Source organism: Chanos chanos, chromosome 13 (genome assembly GCF_902362185.1).
Source record: "Chanos chanos chromosome 13, fChaCha1.1, whole genome shotgun sequence".
Taxonomy (NCBI): Eukaryota; Metazoa; Chordata; class Actinopteri; order Gonorynchiformes; family Chanidae; genus Chanos; species Chanos chanos.
In genome coordinates this window covers 3,239,838-3,245,049 of record NC_044507.1, presented here as the reverse complement: position 1 = coordinate 3,245,049, position 5,212 = coordinate 3,239,838, and the positions used below count along the sequence as shown (strand labels likewise).

General features: G+C 48.4%; 1 non-coding gene across 1 annotated transcript; it reads right to left on the bottom strand.

Moving 5' to 3' along the window:
• Positions 1-2,399: 2,399 nt before the first annotated feature.
• Positions 2,400-2,492, bottom strand: trnai-uau (transfer RNA isoleucine (anticodon UAU)). Its single transcript is given in 2 exon segments — positions 2,400-2,435; positions 2,455-2,492. It is a non-coding gene; the product is annotated as a tRNA-Ile (tRNA).
• Positions 2,493-5,212: the final 2,720 nt, after the last annotated feature.

The window sequence follows — 5,212 nt, the reverse complement described above, 5'->3', positions numbered from 1 at the left end:
GTGATCCATGGGTCTTTGTCTTTTGGACTATTTCAGTCTGTCTGTCACTGCTGAATGCAATCTATCAGATCACTGCATTCAGACATTCTCTTATGCCTGTCATCAACAAGTTCTGAAAGTTACAGTGGCGCAGATCTAAAGAACACAGCCTTGCCAACACTGCACTGTCTATCCCTTGGCTCAAACTAATCTGTAACCAGCTGCAGTTCGTGTTCAAGAGCAACAGTTATGTTCAAAGCAGATAAGAAAGGCTTATCTGTTTGGCTTTTAGAAACTAAGCCTGTAAAATGATATGCCTTATCACTGCTAAGTTATTTGTAGAGTGATCTATACAGTATAAAAGGTGAGGTTTAAAACTATGATAATTTACAGACACTTGAGATTCATTGATGATATCTTTGTTTTTTTCTCTTTGAGAATCTTCTCTGGAGCAGTGTGTCTTTATTCTACTCTTAATTGCTGCTTCAGAGTCTCCAGGAAAGTGGCACAAACACCTCGTGGCTAGAAGAACATCCAGGGAGAGAGAGAGAGCTAGAAAGAAAGGGAAAGGTAATTGTCTCCTTGTTCTTTCTTGAAGATCAATCTATAACCACAAAGAAATCAAAAGAAAAGGAGGAAGAGAACTGCTTCACACATTGTGTTGCTGGTTGTGGTGGTGATGGTGGTGGTGGTGGTGATCGTCGTGGTGGTGGTGGTGATGGTGGTGGTGATCGTCGTGGTGGTGGTGGTCTTGATGGTGGTGGCTGTGGGGGTGGTGGTGGTTGTGGTTGTGGGGGTGGTGGTGGTGATTGTGGGGGTGGTGGTGATGGTCGTGGTGGTTGTGGGGGTGGTGATGGTCGTGGTGGTTGTGGGGGTGGTGGTGGTGGCTGTGGTGGTGGTTGTGGGGGTGGTGGTGGAGGTTGTGGGGGTGGTGGTGGTGGCTGTGGTGGTGGTTGTGGGGGTGGTGGTGGTGGTGGCTGTGGTGGTGGTTGTGGGGGTGGTGGTGGAGGTTGTGGGGGTGGTGGTGAGGGTGATGGTCGTGGTGGTGGTGGTGAGGGTGGTGGTTGTGGTGGTGATGGTGATGGTTGTGGTGGTTGTGGGGGTGGTGGTGGTGGATGTGGTGGTGGTTGTGGGGGTGGTGGTGGTGGTCTTGATGGTGGTGGTGGTGGGGGTTTCATTCTCAACCTTTCTCAGCCCTCATTCATGTGTGTTTCTCTCTGAGAGCTGCAGGAACAGGCTGCTTAGGTGGTGATGGTGGTGGTGATGGTGGTGGTGGTCGTGGTGGTGGTGGTTGTGGAGGTGGTTGTGGTGGTGGCGATGGTGGTGGTGGTGGTGATGGTGATCGTCATGGTGGTGGTGGTTGTGGTGGTGGTGGTGGTGATGGTGGTGGTGGTTGTGGGGGTGGTGGTAGTGATCGTCTTGGTGGTGGTGGTGAGGGTGGTGGTGATGGTGGTTGTGGTGGTGGTCTTGATGGTGGTGGTGGTGGTGATGGTCTTGATGGTGGTGATGGTGATCGTCATGGTGGTGGTGGTTGTGGGGGTGGTGGTGGTTGTGGGGGTGGTGGTGGTGGTGATGGTGGTGGTGGTGGTGGTGGTGATCGTGGTGGTGGTGGTGGTCTTGATGGTCGTGGTGATGGTGGTGATGGTCTTGATGGTGGTGGTGGTGGTGGTGATGGTGGTGGTGATCGTCGTGATGGTGGTGGTGATCGTCGTGGTGGTGGTGGTCTTGATGGTGGTGGCTGTGGGGGTGGTGGTGGTTGTGGTTGTGGGGGTGGTGGTGGTGATTGTGGGGGTGGTGGTGATGGTCGTGGTGGTTGTGGGGGTGGCGATGGTCGTGGTGGTTGTGGGGGTGGTGGTGGTGGCTGTGGTGATGGTCGTGGTGGTTGTGGTGGTGGTGGTGGTGGCTGTGGTGGTGGTTGTGGGGGTGGTGGTGGTGGTTGTGGGGGTGGTGGTGGAGGTTGTGGGGGTGGTGGTGGTGGCTGTGGTGGTGGTTGTGGGGGTGGTGGTAGTGGTCTTGATGGTGGTGGTGGTGGGGGTTTCAGTCTCAACCTTTCTCAGCCCTCATTCATGTGTGTTTCTCTCTGAGAGCTGCAGGAACAGGCTGCTTAGACATTCTTTAACCAACACTCAACACACAAAACGTTTTTTTTTTTCTCCCCCCTCCACAAAAACTTCAAAAACAAACCTACATATTTCCCCTCACTCGTCCATGACGAACCTCTCCTCGCTATGAGCATCCATGTACTGAACTATAGATTTATAAGGAGAGCTTCCCCGCAGAGTTTTGCCTTCAAAGCTTCAATCCGCCTCGCTGTTCACAGGAATCATTCCAATGTTTCTGCAGTAATGTGGGCCCTGCACTGTCCTCCAACACACTGACTTGTTCTGTGTGTTATCTTTAACTCTACCCTTTAAAAGTCCTGCTCCAGGTGAGGCTCGAACTCACAACCTCAGCATCACTCGTCCAGTACTGCTGTATAAGTACTGCGCGCTAACCGATTGCGCCACTGGAGCTGTGAAGGTTGGCCTTGCTGAGCTCTTTCCTTGTCAGCAAGCAGACAAAAAAAAACACCTTGTTGAAGGTCAACAAGTAATGCTCCAAAAACTGATCAAATCAGAGGAACAGAGAGAAAAAGAAGGAATGAGAGAAAAAAAGAGGGAGAGAGAGAGAGAAGCGGGTGGGGGTGGGAGGGGGGGGGGTGAATTAGGGTCTTTATCAAGGACAGAGCCCCATACAATCACTTAAAGGAAAGAAAGTGAAGAAAAATGACAAAAAAAAGAGCAAAAAAGCAGAGTCAGATGTCCTCAGTAGTGCTGTAGCCTTTCTCATGCAGGTGAATTCACCTGTCTGTGTTTCTCTGAGAGTCACATCAACATATGCCCCTTCCTTCTGATTCCTACCAACATCACACTTGACAGTCTGTGACATTAGTTTAAATTTCAACAGAAATTCTTAGTTCATCACTGATGAATGAAGCATATGCTCAGTTAATTTTTACATCTGTGACTGATCGAGGGTAGTTTACACACAGTTACACAGAGTTTCTATCCCTGAGCTGATAAGAGTAGAGACCATGCTCTTTCTCTGGTACATAGTGCAGTTGTTACGAGGCTGTGTCAAGGAGTCTCTCCCATGAGTTGGCAGATGCTTTCTTTTGTCGTTTCGTTTGTCGTGTTCTGTAAAATGACGCCTGCCCCCATTGGAACACACTTTAACTGTAAAGCATTAGTGCTCTGTCCTTACGCTTAACTGTTCATGACCAGCGACCCATCAAAACAACCACATGCCCCATTTTTCCCTTGCGTACCTGCCCGTATCACCTGCGGAAGAACATCCTGCATACAGGTTTCCCATCTCAGGGGTCACAAACTTTAATCTGCTTCTGTCCTCATGCCATATATAAGCCGGGGCGGTGTTCCAGGATTTCTCAGCTAGCTGGAGAATGGAACTCAAAATCATCCAATAAGAACGCTCCTTTGGCGTTCTCCAATTGGACAGTTTTGACATTCGGCTCAAGTTAATTGGCTAACTGGGAAATCCTGCTAAGTGGTGACAAGTTAATTGGCTAAACTGAGAAATCCTGCTAAGTGGTGACAAAAGCTGATTCTTTTTGTTTTAAATGATCAGACTTAGGGATCAAGGCAGTAAATTACCCCATACTCTACTCTCAGCCCCAGACCACTGCTGCTCTATGTGTGCACATTTCTGCCCTGAGTCAAGAATGTCACTTTACAACAATCACAGGCTCATTGTTTGGTACCCCTCACAAACTTCAGCTCTAGGCAAGACTTGAAGTTTCAGCATTAGTCTTCTTTCACAAGAACAGGTTGACTGATTACCCGACTTTGTGACCACAATTCAAACCTGAATGCGATCAGCAGAAACCTGTCTCCCGCCTTATACCTTTGGAGCCAAGGTACAGAGCTGAGGGCCAATGTGGGCTATTCTCCAAAACTGTTAGCAAGGTGATCTCAGCCAGGGCTGAAGAATTTGTCAACAGTACTCAGGATGGGGTCTGGAGGGAGATGGTGAGGAAACCCTGAACAGTGAAGTGGTCCAAACATCCTGTTGTCTATATTATTAACAGAGTGACACATCCCTGTCTGTTTCTCTCAACGGTATAGAACAAAGAGACCCGCACTGGTACCATCATCATACACATGTTGTGCCATGTCTCTGTTTTCTCCATTCCTCCTCTCTGTCAGGTTAACCTGTTTATTTCCTTGTTCTGCACTGCCTGGACTACAGAAAGTGTCCTCCTGCTGCGACCTCACAGTTCAATTTTATCCACACCAACTTTCTATCAAGTTTTTCCCAGTGGGATCACATCACACCAAACCAGTCTCAGAGATGAGTGTACTGCACAAGGGCAAAGACAAATTGAAGCTTCCCCCTCAGGGTGGATCAGTTAGAACTAGAACCTCATGTTAGATACTAGCTGTAACATCCAGGATTTTGCCCCAAAATATGACGATCTCAGATCTTTAAAATGTCCTACCCCAGGTAAGGTTCAAACCCTCACCCTTAACATCACTCTACTGGCTCTACCATAGAAGTAACAAGTGCTATCTGCTTACATCACCAGAGCCAGATCAACCTGCAGTCACCATTGACCTTAATCACATCCACTGTATGATGGTACTGCTCCCGCAAATGCATGTCTGTAGTAAAACAGCGTCTGGGTCATGCTCCACACTCAGAGAGAGGTGGCCCTTGTTGCAGGTGTCTTATGACTCAGCTGTAGTGTTCCAGCTCTCAGTCAGGCCTGGAAAACAAACCAGTCAGTGAAGACAAACATAGACCCGCATTAAATCAGAGCCATGGCTGAGTCTGTGCACTTGAGTGAAGTGCAGAACCGGCAGTGGGTCGTCATTTCTCTCCCCGTGTGAGATAAATAGATTTCAAAACATGCACTTGTGTGATTAAAGTGACATCAGAAAAGTTAGAGGGATACGCTGGAGAGATATTGGAAAGACAAACAAACAAACAAGCAAAAAAAAAAAAAAAAATTCCTCGTAAATTCTTGACACCACTTTTCACACTATTAGAATAACACAAAAATCAAACTGGAAACCAGTGGGAACTAGTGCAGGCCACTGGAGGGTCAGAGAGCTTGGAGGGATGTGTGACCAGTGGGGTGTTATGGGAAAGGGGTTGACCCCTGACTAGAGGGTTTTGACCTCTAATCACACGGTCTTTGGCTCCTGGAGGAGTAAAGAAACCTTAAGGTCAT